Here is an 18,122-nt window from a genome sequence, read left to right as displayed (position 1 = left end):
CTGGTGGTACAGATCCTGGCTTAGCCACCTTCCTTGTGGGTGGCCATGGGCAAAGTGCTTACCCCTTCTGTAAAAATGAGAATAGCAAAGCACGAGGATGGGGACTAAATGCATTAACGTATCTAAAGAGCTTATACTGAGAATTAATGCATCCAAACTACTCTGTCCACTAGAGTAGCCACCAGCCACCAGCAGCCATTGAGCACTTGAAGTATGGCTCCTTCAAACTGAGATGTGCTGTAAGTGTAACTTCACATGGGATGGGGAAGACTCAAGAAAAGAGAATGTAAAGCATTTCACAAATAGTTTTTTCTATTGATTATATGTTGAAATGATAACATGTTGCATCTCCTGGGTTAAATAGAATACATTTTACAATTAATTTCACTTTTTAAAAAACCTTTGAAGACACGGAGAAGTTACTAATTTCCACTTGGAGATCTCCCAGGTATACATTAGGTATACGTGTCAATAAACATCTGCTTGTATTTTTAAACAATAAATAAAGTAAAACACAGCTACTAGAATATTTTAAATTACATATGTGGCTGGCATTGTCTGGTTATTAGACAGCTGGCTTAGAACAATGCCTGCCTGGCATGTAGCAGGAATAATTGTAGCTACTATCCAGCGTTTAGCGCCTGGCACTTGATAAGTGCTTATTAAGTGGTAGTTTTTGTTCTGAAGACTTCTCACAGGCCTCTCTTGCCTCTGTTTTGGAGATCTATGCCTGGAAGGCATTGTCTTTGTGCTGGCCAGGCTTTTTATGTTTACCCACGGTGAGAGCTCCTGGTCTTTACTTTAATCTTCCCCACCCCCCAAGACCTCTCCGGGGACATCTACACACAGATATACACACACATATCCCAGGATTTCCATGCAGGTGTGGACTTTCTCAATGCCCAGTCCTCCATCACCTCCAGACTTTCCCAGGTTCTGGTCCCCAAGCACCTCTGTATCCTATGCTAAGTTCACCAGGCCTGGGCTTGGTGATTCCTCTTGGCCACCATCACTCTCTGCTTTTTCTCAGGCCCTGCACCTCTGAGGCTTGATCTGTGATGCTCAGACAAATGGAACGTAACAGCAGGGGCTGTTAGCAGGCTGCCAAGAGGCTGCCCAGGGGAGCCTTTACTCTGACAAACTTCCTCCTGGGGTCCTCGGGTCTACCCTCAGCCTGGCAGCTGGTGGAGAGAAGATGGAGTCTCAGCTGTGCATTTGGGCGACTCCATTTCTCATGAGACCAAGGTATATGCCAGACGCCACGTTTTCCATGCATTTAGCTGGGTGAGAAAAGTTTTTGTTTAGGAAAATATCTCGATCAACCTCTTTGGTTGAGGAAGGGAAGGTGCCAGGGACATGAGGACTAAACACCTTTATGGGGGTCGTTAATAGGAACTTGGGGGAAAGGGATCCCCAGAAAAGAGAAGATGGAGGAGAAGGTCAGAAAAATGAAGAGGGGCTAGAACAAATTGGCAGGAGCCTCAGCCTGGGAGGTAGGTATACAGTGATAAATTCCCAGCGGCAGGGACAAAGTAGCAGCGGCAAAGGTAAAATACACATAACATAAAATTTACCATCTTAACCATTTCTAGGTGTACAGTTCAGTGGCATTAAGTACATTCTCCTTGTTGTGTAATCATCACCACCATCCATCTTCAGAATTCTTTTCATCTTCCCAAACTAAAACCCAGTGCCCATTAAATCTCTTCATTTCCCTGGCCCCAGGCAACCACCATTTACTTTGTCTCTTTGCATTTGACTCCTCTGGGTACCTCATATAAGTGGAAACACACTATATTTGTCCTTTAGTGTCTGGCTTATTTCACTTAGCATAACGCCCTCAAGGTTAATCCACGATATAGCATGTGTCAGAATTTTCTTCCTTTTTAAGGCTGAGTAACATTCTACTGTATTTTTAACCACATTTTGTTTATCCATTCCTCCACTAGTAGACACTTGGGTTGCTTCCATTTTTTGGCTATTGTGATGAGTGCTGCTATGAATATGGGCATACAAGTATCTCTTTGAAATCTTGCTTTCAATTCTTTCAGGTATCCACCCAGAAGTGGAATTGCTGGGTTATACGGTAATTCTATTTTTAATTTTTGAGAAATTGCCATACTATTTTCTACAGTGGCTGTACCATTTTACATTCTCACCAATAGTGTAAAAGAGTTCCATTTTCTGAAAAGACAACCTATTGAGTGGGAGAAAATATTTGCAAATGATATGACTGGTAGTGGTCAATATAAAAAAAAATATATAAAGAGCTTATACAACTCAACATTAAAAAACCCCAAATAACCCAACTGAAAAATAGGCAGAAGACATGAATAGATATTTTCCCAAAGAAGGCATACAGATGGCCAAGAGGCACAACAAAAGATGCTCAACATTATTAATCACCAGAGAACTGCAAATTAAAACCACAATGAGATATCACCTCATACCTGTCAGAATGGTATCATCAAAAGACATAAACTACAAATGTTGGTGAGGATGTGAAGAAAAGGGAATCCATGTACACTGTTGGTGGGAATGTAAATTGGCTACAAATGGAATATAACTTTTAAAAATTGTGAATCACTATTTTGTACACCTGAAAATTATATAATATTGTACATCCTCGAATACTCAATAAATTAAAAAAAAAGAATTCTAATTTCTCCACCTCTTCACCAATATTTATTCTTTTTTTAAAAATAGTAGCCATCCTAATGTATGTGAAGTGGTGTTTTTTTTTGAAGTGGTATTAACTTGCATTTTCCTAGTGATTAGAGATGTTGATCAACTTTGTATGTGCTTATCAGCCATTTAAACATCCTCTTTGGACAAAACGTCTACTCAAATCATTTGCCCATTTTAAAATCAGATGTTTGTTTTTCTGTTGTTGAGTTGTAGGAGTTATATTCTTTGGTCATTAACCCTATATCAGATCTATGATTTCTAAATATTTTCTTCCTTTCTGTGGGTTGCCTTTTCACTCTGTTGATTGTCTCCTTAAATGCACAGAAGTTTTAAATTTTGACATCGTTCAACTTGTCTATTTTTAATTTTGTTGTCTGTCATATCCAAGAAACCATATATAAACCACATCCAACGTCATGGAGCTGTCCTCATATGTTTCATTCTGAGTTTTGTAGTTTTAGCTCTTGCGTTTAGGTCTTTGATCCATTTTGAGTAAATTTTTGTATATGGTGTTAGTAAGGGTCCAACTTTTCATTTGCATGTGGAAATCCAATTTTCCCAGCCTCAGCTGTTGAAAAGGCTGTCCTTTCCCTATTGATTGGTCTTGGCACACTTGTTGAAGATCATTTGACTCTCAATACGAGAAACTTATTTCTGAGTTCTCTTTTCTATTTCTTTGGCTTACGTCTTTATGCTAGCCACATGCTGTTTTGATTCTGGAGCTTTATAGTAAGTTTTGAAATCAGAAAGTGTGAGACCTTCAACTTTGTTCTTCTTTTAAAGATTGTTTGGCTATTCAGGGCCTCTTGAGATTCTATATGAATTTTAGGATGGATTTTTCTCTTTCTGCAAGAAACATCATTGGGATTTTTATACCAAAGAACTTTTTAGCCCAGGATCAGTAATATTTCATGTTGAACTGTTTGTTTTCCTGCCAAGTATCCTCCTCTATTGCCCCAATCTATGTCTTGTGTAAGGACAAATCATAGATAAAAGACTGACTCCAAGTCCAGGATGGGTGCACAACAGAGGGAAGTGAGGAAGGGGCTTGGGAGGTCAGTGGTGCAGGACTCCAGCCAGGGGGACTGGAAAACAAGCCATCTTGAACCCTGGAAACAGTGAGGAGGATGCTAGGCGCCCTACCTCCTGTGGGATGGGAGTGGGAAGAGATTTTATTTAGATCGCAAAGTCCAAGGTCAGCCCAGCTGGCACACAGGTCACTGCCTGGGTACTTTGTCCCTGCCTGGCCTTGCCTCATGGGCAGACCAACTCGGGGACCAGGCCAAGGGAGGAAGACCTGGCAGGTGTGGATCAGGGCAAGGGGTGACATGGGGCTGCACACCTGGGTGACTCTGGCTGTGGTCTGGAGAGGGACATCTCAGCCAGGGGCCCTGCCCACCGCCCCTCCCTGGGTAGACACTGCCACCTTCTGGCTCTTTGTCAACCAACTGTCCTGCCCCATCCCAAGAAGAGCTTTGTGTTGACCAAGTAAAAGAGATAGAATGAGGTTTCTTTTACCTGTTTACAATCCTATCTTCCTGGGGCCCCACCCAGGTTGCCTGCATTAGCCTTTTCAGTCTTTTGGTCTCCTTCCACTGACAGCTGAACACAACTCTCACTGCTTCCCTCTCTCCAAAGATAGCTTTACCTGCCTTAATTTTCAGTAGACTGGGGGCAGGGTCTCAGGGTGGACTGGTGTTGAGGATCACTGGTGTCGAGTATCCAGGCCACAAGCACTGTTTGTAGTCTCTCTCCATTGTTTCTTTGTTTAATGGTCGGCTGGTTGTTTTTTCTGGGAATCCCCAGGACCGCCCCAGCTGTTTTTTGTTCCCACTTAAGGCAGGCCTGCTGGGATCCGATTAGTAGTTAACCAGTTCCTCAAGTTTATCAAGGTGCTTTTCTACCTCCCCTTTTCCAGCTTGACTCTCTCATTACCTGAACTGTGAGCAAATATTTTCCTCCTGGCCCAGCAAGAATCACTCTGGCCTGGCCCCAAGCCCATTGTTCGGATGTCTCACACACACTGCTACAACCCAGTCCTCTCTGGCAGCAGACACCACAGGAGAGGAGACCAGCTCTTCCCCACCTGGTCCTCCCGTTCCCAAGACCCAAGCAGGTGGGCTACCACATTGATTGGTTTCTTGCTTTAGATTCCAAGGCATGCAGGGATGTTGTCCTGGCCTTGTCCAGGGAGGCCCTTAATCCCTGCGGATTCCTCTGGGGCGCGGTGGGGGTGGAAAGCCCAAGGCTTCCCGGCCCTGACTGCATCCCCCTGCTGCTCCAGCTCCACAGGCCCCCACTGCCCCCTCCTTCCCTGGCTTGAAGACTCTCTTCCCACTCCAGTCTCCCTCCCCCTTCACCACAGGGCAGACCTGTTTATGAGCCACCTGCAGCAATACGACTCCTTCTTCCTCTCCTCCTGAGTGGCAGGCTTCCCGCTGGAGGCTGGAGCATCTTAGAGGTTCCCATGGACATCAGTCATCTGAAGACCGAGGAGCGGGCATGGCCGCCGCTGTCCCAGCCAGACCGTAGCAGGGTGTTTGCTCAGAGGGCTTCGTTCCCTTCCACCTCAAACATGGCTGTCGGATATGCTGGAAACAAGGGTGCTCACTCCCGGGGTCCTTGGGGGTTGCTCAGGGCACCTTGAGGCTGTCTATATGAAACGGGTTTGACCTGGGATTTCCGAAGCCGTCCAGACCCATGAAGTCCAGCAGTGCAGGTACAGATCAGCCCTTGGTTTCCCAAGTGCTCTGTGGGGTGAACGTGAGTAATGGGCAGGCTCATCAGAGGGAGACTCAGAGGAAATGGGAGGAACCACCACTCTGTCCCCGTGGCGGTCCCCCTGACTGTCAGATCTAGAAGGGCCAAGTCCTGCTGACACACTCCCACCCTCCACTGGCTGTGCTCTTTTTGGAATTTTGTACAAACCATTCTCCACACACCACCGTAACGCTCCTTTTATATTTAGCCTCACTTAAAAGCCTTCAGTGGCCTCCCACAGATCCCAGAATAATGGTGTCTTTACCAGGCCTTCAAGGCGCAGTGTGAACCAGCCCCTGCCCATTCTTCTGAACTCACCACTTAGCCCTCTCCCCAGCTCACCATACTCTGGGTACACTGATCTTCTCCGGGTCCTGGCATTCCAAGCCTGTTTTAGCCTCAGGGCCTTTGCATGTGCTGTTCCTTCTGCTCAGAATGCTCTTCACACAGATGGCCCCCTGGCCAGTTCCTTGTCATTTGGTTTGCAGCTCAGAAGTCAATCTTCCCTGAGGACCCCAGTCTAGAGCAGTCTCCCCCTCCTTTATGCTATATCTCCTCATCCTATTTTATGTTCCTCTCCACACATATCTCTTTCTGAAGCTTAAGCTTCCAGGTCCCTCACTTGCATAGGCCCCTTCCAAGGGTCTACCTAATTTTGTACTATTTTCTTAAAAAGGATCCCCTGCCCTGGCAACCCAACTGTAAGCTTCAGGCCCCATAGACTCCAAATTCATCTGTACCTAGAGCAAAGGACCAGGCTGTATTTGGTACATCCTGTGCCTGCCTCTGGCAGGAAGACAAACTCAGCATTCCTCCTGCCAGGCTATTTCAACACACCCTTGGCCTTGCTGATCTTTTCAGGTCTGGGTGCCAAGAGGAAGCCTTGCCCAGGAATCCTGGTAACTGCCCTGGTCACTGTACCCTGGATTCAGTGGTGGCGGAGAATGGGATGGGGGATTCCAAACTCCAAGAGCTGCTGTCTGTTTGTGCTTCTCCTTTCTGAGTACCTTGACTTCCCAAGTAGAGATAAACATTCTCCATCAGAAGCTATACCACTCTCAACTACTCAGCAAGGAGGCTGAAGAAACAAGCCTCCTGTAGAAGCTTTCTCTTTGGAGGTACTGGGAGTTGAACCCAGGAACTCATGCATGCTAAGCACACACTCTACCACTGAGCTATAACCTACCCCCCTACCCGGCCCTGTCCTGGTAGAATCTTTAATCTCTTTCTTTTCTAAGCTTTCAGCAAAGCTAATCCTACTGTCTATCACATACTCCACCTGTTACTGCTTGGACAAATATTTAGCACGCAGGTCTTAACTTTCCTGCTGCCTCGCCTTTGGCAGACCCGACTAGTTGATCACAGAACTCTCTCCAGATGGGCCTCCTGTGTAACCACCATTGACTGACCAAAGGGGAAACCTAGTTGCCTCCTAATGAAACTCAGGTCTAAATGACTGAAGAGGTTAAGTCTGGTTCAGAGAAAAAGGGCCATGCTTGTGATGAATTTCTTCATCTACACTCAGTCCCGGGAGGTCAATCCCAAGGACATATTTACTATTTGATCAAGTAAGGAGAGATCTCAGGAGACCGCGGCCCCTTGTGATACATCCCGTGACACGGTGGAAAATTCACTGACCTGGAGCTGGAAGCCCTCCTCTGTTCTGGGCAGAATGACTCACTTCTTCATTCTGCATGTGGAGTTACCACACATGTTGTTTCAGTCAGCTCGGGCTGCCCTAACAAATTACCAAAGGCTGGTGGTGGCTTAAACAAATAACATTTATTTCTCACAGTTCTGGAGTTTGGGGAATCCAAAAACAAGGCGCTGGCCATTTCCGTGTCTGGTGAGAACCCTCTTCCAGGCTGCAGACGGCTGACCTCTCCTGGTGACCTTGTGTGGTGAGAAGAAATCCAGAAGCACCCTCGCGCCATGCCGTTCTTACTGGGCGGCAGTGGGGAGCTGTCTTTAGTGTTCAGAGAGAGTGTCACCTCCTGCTGGCAAAAGCAGTAAGAAAGTTGATGATGAGTGAGTTTAACGAGCTTCAGGGCTACAGACACACCCGCATTCCCAGAGAAGTCTAAGTCTAAGGCTGCTGGGTGAAGCCACCTGCGAGGACTGTCGCACCTACGTTACTTCCTGCTTCAGCTGGCTCTCCGCAGCCTCCTTCTCCAGTTCTCCCAAACTGCTTGTCACAAAGTCCACCACTCTCCCCAGTGCCCCCGACTGACCATTCACCCCCCTCACTCTCTGCCTCCCACCTGTCAGAGGAAATAGAAGCCACCAGGCAGCAACCATGGCAGCTCCCTCCTCCCCAGGCGAGAAGGCGGAGGCTCTCCTGTCTGCTGTCTGGGGCTTGGACCCCGCACGGGGCTGTGGCCTCCGCCACCTTTACCCTCTTCTCTCACTGGCATTGTCAGCCTCGCCTCTGCCAGCTCCTTTTCCTCAGCTTTTACATTTGCTAAGGATATTTCCAGCTACGAACAATCAACCTAAAACCCAAATTCCCAAAGCCCTCCTTTCGTCTAGGACCTCCCTCCTGCTTCCTTCTTGTGAAAGAGAAGCCTACACTGGTGGACCCACTTTGCTACCTCCCAGCCTTTCCTCAACCCACCGCTGTTGGGTTCCTGCTCTCCTCACCATCCTGCTGAGAAATGGAGGAACGGCCCCTGCCAAGGTCACTGATGGCCTCTGGATTGCTAAATCCAGGGGATACCTCTCAGTGCTCATTTACTTGTCCACTCTGTAGCTCCCCCTCTGTGGTCCATCCCCTGGGCAGCTCGCACTTTCTGTGACAGCACTTCTAGTTCTCCTCTTCCTCAGGGTCCATAGGTGCTGATGCCCCCCAGGGTCTCAACCATCCCTCCTCCCCTCCCCTTCTGCATCCTCACAGCCCACGTTCTCTTTGAGCAATCTTTTGGCTTCCACCACCATCTCTGTACTGAGAATATCTAGCGGTAAGCAACATGTTGAAGAATGCAAGATAATCACGTATGAACTGAGGCTACCGTGTGAAGGAAGTCAGTTGAGGGAGAAAGGAAAAATACTGGGTCCTTCCCATATGACTGTGGCGAAATCAGCACAGCACCCTAAGTCCTGGATTTCTCATCCACAGAACTGGGATAAGAATAGTACCTACTTCATAGGGTTGGTATGAGGCTTAAGTGGGATAATTCTAGAGCAAATACACAGTGCACGTAGTTGTCAGCATTATGACTGTCTCTGTTACTTGCTAGGGGTAGAGAAGCAACAGAGAGAAGTGAGGTTAAACTGAGATGGTAGTTTGAATCCAGGTTTTGAAACATATGAGGGCAGGAGACTGATGCGGTCTATTTGCCAAGGGCATTCCTAACCCAGCAGTGCAGATGCCATGGGGCTGAGAGTCCAGGAGCCGGCAGCTCCTTCCCACGCTTGCTGCTCTCCTTCTGGTCATCTGGATGACCTTGTGAGCACCTGATTATCCTTCAGCAAGTGGCTGGCCAAAATGCCCTCCGTGCATGTCCCAGGCATTCCTGAGACAGTCTGTCCTGACGTTGGGGGAGGTGCTGGTGGATCAGAACAGTAAACAGTTTAGAGCCAGGGAAAGAAAAGGTCACCTTTTAGGCTGTGTCCTGGAGGAAGGGACACAGTTACCAGGGGAACGAGCACTGGTTCTTAAGAAGTACATTGAACTTGCCCTTAGCACTTGTCCAGTTGCCAGGTCCTGAATTTAAACATGAATGCTATTTGTTCACAGCACAGGCCCCCAATGAGGACCCTTGGACCAAGTCAGTGGTGGCTGGAGCCAGCTTATACTGGCTTACGAAAGCCAAAGATTAAATTTTCAGGAATTTTGTAAGCCAGTTACTAAACATAGATGCTCTTAAAAATTAAGTGATATAAACTTACAATTAAATAAATCATATTAAAGGACTCAAAACTCATCACTTCCTATTTTACTGTATGTTGCTAGTATTTCTCCTCTTGAGGATATTTACATGTATTGTATCTATCTGGTGGAAATACTATAAGATGCAAATCCTATACAACTCTGTGTTCAGTGATGCTATGTTGATAGTTTGAAATTGGCCACGTGGAAGTATCTACACCACAGAAATCAGCAAATACTATAAATCAACACACACACACACACCCCCTCCATAGAGCTGGTTGTTAAAAACATTTACCAGCACCTCACTGGATAAACTGATGTCTGGAATTTTGTCTTTAGCCACTTCTCATGAGTTTCAGCATTCTCCATCTGTCCCACATAAACAGTGTCAGAGTCCCACTCTAGCCTTTGGAGTTTCCCCACTCCAGTTTTGCAGTGTAATCCCGAATCTTACTGGTCTATCCGCCACCACTGGTGTGAATAATAGTGTCTGTTATTGATCACTTAACACTTATCTCATCCTCCCTCAGCTCACCTTCACAATATCACCATATTAAACTTTTACTCTACCCATTTTACAGAGGATAAAGTAAGCCACAGAGAAGTTAGCAACTCTCCCCCAACGCAACCAGCTAAGACAAGGTGGAATCCTCTTATAATCACTAGCTCTACAGATAGAGAATAATCTGATACTCTAATAAAGGAATGTGACTAAGTGGTTCAATGGCCACTCCTTCATGGCGCCAGCCCTGACTTTGGCTTTCAGCTGCCAAAGGGCATTCACTTTGACATTGTTTTATTGTTCTTAGTCACATCCCATAAAACTGTGGACTCCCAGAATGTCCCAGGTCTTTGGGAGACTTTAATGAATAAGTAAGACTGTTCTATAGTTAACTGATCTACTGTTTCAGTTGATGTAGTGCTTCTAAATCAATCAATTATCTATTAGGAATTGAGATCCAGCTATGGAACCAACTTAGTTCAAGACCTTGGCACCTCTCATGAAAGCTCAAGCCCAGAAACTTTAAATAACTCGTTGAAGTTTACATAGATTGTAAGACATGAAGACAAGATATTAACCAGGCTTGTCTGATTCCAGAGCTCCTTCTCCAGTGAGAGGCATCTGATTACTATGTTAAAAAACAAAATCAACTGATGGGGTGGCAAGGGATAAACTGGGAGTTTGAGATTTGCAGATACTAACTAATATATATGAAATAGATAAACAACAAGTTTATACTGTATAGCACAGGAACTATATTCAATATCTTGTAGTAACTTATGGTGAAAAAATATGAAAATGAATATATGTTTGTTCTTATATGACTGAAGCATTGTGCTGTACTCCAGAAATTGACACAACATTGTAAACTGACTATACTTCAATAAAAATATATAGTAAGAAAAAAACCTCAACTGAGTTAATGTAAAGATTTTATTGGCTTTATTCAATGACTCATGAATTGGGCAGCATCCCATCTGGCAAACAGAAAGGAGTTCTGAAAAGCTGTACAAAAGGGAAGATTTTATAGGCAGAAGGAGGCAGGGAAGGAACTTATTCTAGTTAAAAGTGGATTGTTTCAGGCAAGGTCACCTCCCTTTGGGGGGAAGGTGGGGTCTATCATGCATGTTACTGCACTAGTGCTGACCAGGTAATTTCAAATTGGCTGGTTAAAGATCACATTCCTGGGAGAGGCTGAAATTGCCATTAGGTTAGGTATTAAGCCTTGATTTGCTGACGTGGGGTTTAGCAAAAGTGACTCCATTTGGGGACTGTTGTCTCTTTTTAACAACTATCAGGCAGCTCTTTTAAAAAGTCTTGTAGGACATCTAATGGTAGAGAAAAATGCCTGTTAAACTTAAATTTAAAATGGAGGTTGCAAAGTAACTGAATTTTATCAATTCTTGGATACATATGGTTTTCTACATTTTAACATCTGAAATAGGGTGTGTCAAAAATAAATTCCAGAGGAATTATAGATATTGAAGTGAAAGGTAAAACAATGAAGCTTCTAGAAGATACTATAGGAGAATATTTTCTTTTCTTTTTTAATTCCAAGAAATCTGAGATACATCATGTATCAGCATGGGTTAAAGGAAAAGACAAGTTTGTGGAGCAAATGAAAGCACATATGTGTCTTCTATTGTTTGTATTCTGAGGGGCAGGTAATTAGGTTTCTTCATTGATTTCCACTTGGAGGAGGTACCGGGGATTGAAACCAGGACCTCTTCCGTGCTAAGCATGTGCTCTACCAATTGAGCTATACCCTTCCCCCTAGGAGAATATTTTCATAATCTTGGGTTAAGAAAAGATTTATTAAACAGGAAACAAAATATAAACATAAAAGCTCAATAAGTTGGACTAAATTAAAATTAAGAATTTTTGAGTGGGAGAAAATTTTGCAATACATATATCCAAAAAGGGATATATATCATCATTCATTAGAATGTATACAAAGGGGATCTCATACATAAGAATATATACTGAACTCCTATAAATCACAAACTAGCAGACAATCCAATGGAAAAAATAAGCAAAAAACTTGAAACAGGCATTTCACAAAAGAGATTATTCAAATGGACGATAAGTATATGAAAAGGAGCTCAATCTCACTAGTCTCCAGGGAAATGCAATTTATCAGTTTAACGCACTGAGCAATTGCACCACAGAGACCACAGGGAATGCAATTTAAAACCACCATAAAACCCACTATACACCCACAAGAGTGACTAAAACTGAAAAGAATGACAATGCCAACTGTTAGCAAAGATGCAGAGAAACGGAAGCTCTCATACATTGCTGGAAGAATATAAATTAGACACTTGGAAAATTGTCAGGCAGAGTCTGTTAAAGCTGAATGCTTAAGTATGTAGCCTATGACCCGGTAAATCACTCCTAACTATCATCCAACAGAATCTCATACACATGTGCAGTGAAAGACAAGTGCCAGAACATTCACAGAAGCATCATTAACAATGGCCCCAAACTGGAAACAATCCAAATGTCCATGAACAGTAGAATGGATACATAAATTGTGGCAGATTCATAAATTAGAATTTTATATAGCAACAGAATTAATAAAGTACAGCTATTTGCAAAAACATGGATGAATGTCACAGACGCAATGTTGAGAAGACACACAGAGTACATACTGTATGATTCCATTTACAGAAAAGCAAAAATAGGCAAAACCAGCCTATTTTAGTGGAAGTTAGTTTAGCAGTTACTTCTGGGGAAGCTGGGAAACATAGCGCCTAGGAGGTGATTTGAGGGGCGTTTAGATGGGTATCAGTGATGTTACATTTTCTGATCTGGGTAGTGAATGGGTCAACAATCAATCATAAGTTGTACACTAATAATTTATGTGTTTTCTGTATATGCATATGTATATATTATACTTCAGGGGTTTTTTTTAATGGAGATAAAATTGAACAATTTGAGACAGAGAAAGTTAATTACTCACAGATCTTTGTGGAAAGGTCTGTTCAATGATGCCCTTCAGTTATTAGAAAACTGAACTCAGGAGGTAGGAGTGGAATGTAAGACACCTTGCTGAGCTAGGGAAAGGGCAGACATATTGATAAAGCTATTTAAAAAATATGAAGAGCCTCAGAAAACCCAGTGGAACGAATACACTCTGGAATAATAACATGGAAGATAGGAGAGGAGAAATTGGACAGAAATCATCTAAGTTTCTCATATTCCTAAGAAGGATACAGAAAATGATGAGTTTTAAACTTTGTACAGTCAAGTTAAGAGTTTAATTTTTTTTGGTGGGGGGAGGTACTTTATTGATTGATTGATGGATTGATTATTTTATTTTTAATGGAGGCACTGGGGATTGGACCCAGGACCTTGTACATGCTAAACATACACTCTTCCACTAAACTAAACCTTCCCTCCCAAAACAGCAATGTTATAAACACTTCCCACCCATCCACTCACAAAAGAACAAGGTACTACTTTAGATTACGGAAAGCTAGTGAGACATGACAACCAAATGCAATGCCTATTCCTTGATTCTGGATCCCAGACCCCATTTCCAAATTTAAAGGAATTATTGGGACATCTTGGGACCATTTAATGTGGATTACATATTACATCGCATTATTGTATAAATGTTGACTTGTGTGTGACAACGTGGCTCCCATTTTGGTTGAGCTGCTAGTGCTTTCCTCTAGGATAATTCTCCAACTTTTTGGTCTTTGGACCCCCTTACACTCTTAGAGGTTGTGAGGACTCCAAAGAGCTTTTGTTTATGTGGATTATATAAAGCCGTATTTACTGAATTTAAAGTTAAAACAGAAAAATTTAAACATGCTTATATGTTCATTTAAAAATAACTACACTTTCCAAAACAGAAGACTTAATGACAAGGGTTGCTTTGTTTACATTTTTTGCAGCTCTCTTCATATCTGACTTACCAGAAATAGCTGGCTTCTTGCATTTCCTTCAGCATTCAGTCGGGTTGCCGTGTGTTGTTATGGTTGCAGTATATGAAGAAAATCCAGCCTCGCATAGATATGTAGGTGGAAAAGGAAAAGGGAGGGGTATTTTAATAGCTTTTTCAGATATTGAGAATATTCTCTTTTTTCCTCCCATTATCAAAGATCATTTAATGTTTAAAGATCAACAATACCAAAAATGTAAAGAGGAGTAGAAGAAAATAATTTTTTACAAGTACAGTTTAATTAAAGCTGTTGACAGCTATTCTCTCCCACAGGAGTTAAGCATGAATTTAAAAAGAATGAGAGATGAGAAAAACAAGTACAGGCAGCACCCTGGGTTAGAAGAGCCTCCAGGAATCTGTGGAACTTGAGATTTCACTGCAGCAGGAAGGGGACCGGACACCAATGTTTTTTTGTTTTCTGTTTTTTTTAAATTAAGGCATTTTAGGGGGAGAGTACAACTCAGTGGTAGAGTGCCTGCTTAGCATGCATGAGGTCCTGGGTTGCATCTCCAGTACCTCCATCAAATAAATAAATAAATAAACCTAATTACTCCTCCTCCCCCCAAAAAGAATAGTTTAGAAAATTAATGAATTAATTAAGGCATTTACTTTATTTTGAACAAGAAAGTGGCAAGTAGAATAAGCAACTGAGAGCGTGCCTTGAATATGTGAGCTCTTCCCCGTCCCACTCTCCGCTCCAAGGGATAATTTTGGGAGAAAGAAGTGTCCTATATCTAGTTAGTTATGTTATCTACTATTATACCACTAGTTTGTTTTCCAACTGCAAGCAATTCAGCAGGACTGAATGTGCTACAGCATAACTCAACCCCGACACTGTCTACCTGGAGACAGCATTAGATCCCACAGGTTAAGGGCTCAGTCCCCCAAGACTGATGCCGATCGCACACCCAGGACAGTCGTGCTTCTGACTCACCAGCGGAAAATTAGGGATTCCTATCCCCACTTCCTTGGGTCCCATGATTTGCTAGAACACCTCACAAAACTCAGGAAATGTTGATTTACATTTACCAATTTATTTTCGTCTATATAAAGGCCACAGATGAGCAGCCAGATGAAGAGATCCACAGAGTGACGTCCAGAAGGGTTCTGAGCATAGTAGCTTCTGTTCCGGTGGAACTGAGATGCTCAGAAAGGATTACCTATGGCTAACAGAAGGCCACTCCTCTCACTCAGGAAATTCCAAGGGTTTTAGGAGCTCTGTGCCAGGAACTGGGGACAAAGACCAAAAATATTTCTATATTACAACTTTCTTATAAGGCAGGCATGGTGTTGACTGATATCTGGCTTAAAGTCTAAAATTCATGTCCAGATAAAGCATCTAAGCAGTTTTTGGGGGGAAGGGGGTAATTAGGTTTATTTACTTATTATTTAATGGAGGTACTGGGGATTGAACCCAGGACCTCTCTGCATGCTAAGCATGCATCCTACCACTGAGCTATACCTTCCTCCCCATCTAAGCAGTTTTATTTCAGGAGATAAAACTTTCATTCAGGTTAATGTTGAACAAATGTCTGAACCACTGATCTTGATTAAATTGGAAAAAATGACTGCAATTTCTTCACATTTCCAGTTGTTTCTATGTAAAAATCAGTTTTCTAGCTCATTTTATTAAAAAATATTCTGATCAAATAATGTTGGAGGAGATGAAGTAGCTTCAAGTCCACAATGTAAAAGCAAAGAGAAAATTTTTCTGCTCAGTTATCATGTTTAGGATCTTTACAAGGAGGATATTAGGTCCCAGGGAGCATCTCTTGCTGTCCCTGCTAAAAATTTCCTGTACTGTCTTCAATCTCCAGTACCTCCTCTAAGAATAAATAAATAAATAAACCTAATTACCTTCCCCCACCCCCCAATTTTTTTTTCGTGTTCTGTCCTTGAGAGTGGAAATGGTCGGCTGACCAGCTGTGTGCGGTCCACACTGGTTCTCCCACAAACATCCACACAGCTGTCACGTAACTCTTTTCATCCAGCGTGAGGCAGTGACAAACTCCTGCAGGAAGAGTTACCACGTCTCCTTTCTCCACGAAAATCTGAATCCTCTTTATCTCTTTCATCAAAGTATCCACTGCTATCCAAGAGGCAGCAAATCTCACACCCAAGTACAAATGCTCCCAGCAAAACATCTGACTCTTTTCTTGGTATTTTGGCAATTTATCTTTGCATATGGTTATTACGTCCACCAAAGAAGTAGTTTCTCTTTACGAATCTTTGCTAATTCTGAATCATTCTCATATTTGTCGGCTTCCAGTAAAGGGCTCCAAGCTGGTGCAGCTGCTCCATGCGGACTGGGCAGCTGGGCTGCAGCCCACGGAGGCCACCTCGGGTCAACCTGGGATTCATCCATGTACCCGGCCTGCACCACGGTCTGGGTCTGGGGGCTGCATCTGGCCGTGGTGGGCACCACAAGTACCAGGGGCTCCTTGATCTGCATATGCTGAACTGGGCCGAGGCTCTGGTGGCCTTCTTTTTAGGGGGTATCCAGGCCGGGACTCCTGCCCAACCTTGGTCTCCCAGTTGCTGAGACTGGGTGAGGCCTGACCCAGGGTATTTTCTTACTATATCAAAATGCACAAGTGATACTTTCTCAAAGGTTAATTGCAATGTGGAATCTGAAACAACATCAACATGCCTTTCCTACTCTGTTACATTCAAACCCCTTGCACTCAAGTCAGTTCTTGAATAGATCTTTTACCTATGGATAATTTTTTAACATCATGCATTAGTCATTTGGAAAATACTGGTTCACTGAGTTAGGCAGATCTTCCAAAAGTTGACACATTTCATTATACAATATGAAAAAAAAATCCTATTTGGTAATACCATTAATCTCATTAGAAACATCATTAAGAATTGGGAAGCTCTCAAGCTCAAGGAGATTATATACAAGTTTTCTAAAAGTTTAGTTTTCTCTTTGCTGAGGAGGAGGTAATTAGGTTTCTTCATTGATTTCCGCTTGGAGGAGGTACCGGAAAATTTTTTAGTTTTCTCTTGAAAGCTCAAATTTAAAAATCATTGGTGACAAATACTGTCAGTTATTTTCCTTGAAGTGACTGGCTCATTTCATTCATTTTTGAGAAAAAAAATCTGCCAAATGTTCAAGTCTGAATGGCCTATCAGTTGCTCTTTCCGGTAAAAATGGTGTTCTATGAAGACAGCAGCTGCTGCGGCTCACAACTCAAATAAAGCACTCGGGTTCCTTCTGAGAGCTTTTCCAGGAGACTACCGTCTTACCTGCATCTGCAGCACGAGTGCTTTGTATGTATTTCCATTTTTATTATATAGGATATTGGAAAGATGTATACTCAAGAATCAATCAAATTATTATTTTCAATGCTTTATTAAGAGGATCTTATTAATATACTTTTTTTTAAATTAAAAAAAAATTTTTTATGATGGAGAGTGCATGGTGGTGAACAATAAAGTCACTACCAGTACAGTTTGGAGTTTCTGTCATGACTCAGGGTGAGGTGCCAGCAGTTTCCCCCTTGGTGCTTCTGCACCACTTGAGCAAATTTTAACACAGAGAGAAAGGCAAGTGACTTGTTAGTAGTATTATGAAAATGGTTTAGATCTCGTGGTACCCTCCCCACCCCCTTCAAGCCTCCTCCAGGATGGACCACACTTTTAGGTCGCACCTCCACCTAACTTTACATTCAGTAACTTCTGATCTTTCGTCCTCCTGTGTCCCCAGGAACAGCCCAGCCGCCTCCTCCGGAGCACCTGGGGTGGCTGCTTCCAGCCGGAGCCGCAGGCAGGGGGCGTGGCCGGCGGGGGCCTTCACCCCTCTTCACTTACCTCACTTCCTCCTCCCCTCCCCTAGCCCCTTTAACCCTCCGCTTTGCCCGAGAATGGAAAGATTGGGAGACCAAAGCTTCAATTTAAAGGAAGCTGCCAGAGCAAATTGTGCTGGGATATGGGACACTCTGGATGCTACCGAATTGCATATAAACTACTGTGTTTAAAATTTAAAAAAAAATCTGTATCTATAGCTATATAAATCTTGATTGTTCTTTTTCTTGTTACAAAATAGATGCTTGATATATAATATTCAAACCCCATAGAATTGTGTAAATTAGAAATTGAGAGTCTCTCATTATCCTCCCTCCCCATACTTTGCTTTCCGTGCCTTTAATTTTTCATATATATGTATGTATATTACGGTGGGATATTTCTCTGCAACTTTCTGTTTTCACTTAGTATATCACAGTACATTTTTCTACATCAGCAAATATAGATCTACCTCATTCTTAATGCAACTGACAAGGGACATTTAGGTCAGTCCTAATTTTTCCCTATTACTAACAGTGCTGCAGTGAACACCTTGCACTTAC

The 18,122-nt window shown here is 43.1% G+C and overlaps 2 long non-coding RNA genes and 1 pseudogene across 2 annotated transcripts; all 3 read right to left on the bottom strand.

The window, feature by feature from the left end:
• Positions 1 to 1,548: 1,548 nt before the first annotated feature.
• On the bottom strand, positions 1,549 to 6,196 carry LOC135319565 (uncharacterized). Its single transcript, XR_010378284.1, has 2 exons — positions 5,791 to 6,196; positions 1,549 to 5,438 (listed from the first exon to the last, which is right to left on the bottom strand). It is a non-coding gene; the product is annotated as an uncharacterized LOC135319565 (long non-coding RNA).
• A 1,014-nt stretch (positions 6,197 to 7,210) lies between these two features.
• On the bottom strand, positions 7,211 to 15,040 carry LOC135319596 (uncharacterized). The gene is made up of 2 exons (XR_010378396.1): positions 13,745 to 15,040; positions 7,211 to 7,445 (listed from the first exon to the last, which is right to left on the bottom strand). It is a non-coding gene; the product is annotated as an uncharacterized LOC135319596 (long non-coding RNA).
• Positions 15,041 to 15,422: 382 nt separating this feature from the next.
• On the bottom strand, positions 15,423 to 16,222 carry LOC116149424 (acireductone dioxygenase-like; annotated as a pseudogene).
• Between the last annotated feature and the right edge of the window lie 1,900 nt (positions 16,223 to 18,122).

Source organism: Camelus dromedarius, chromosome 29, assembly GCF_036321535.1.
Source record: "Camelus dromedarius isolate mCamDro1 chromosome 29, mCamDro1.pat, whole genome shotgun sequence".
Taxonomy (NCBI): domain Eukaryota; kingdom Metazoa; phylum Chordata; class Mammalia; order Artiodactyla; family Camelidae; genus Camelus; species Camelus dromedarius.
This window is presented reverse-complemented; position numbering and strand designations above follow the sequence as displayed.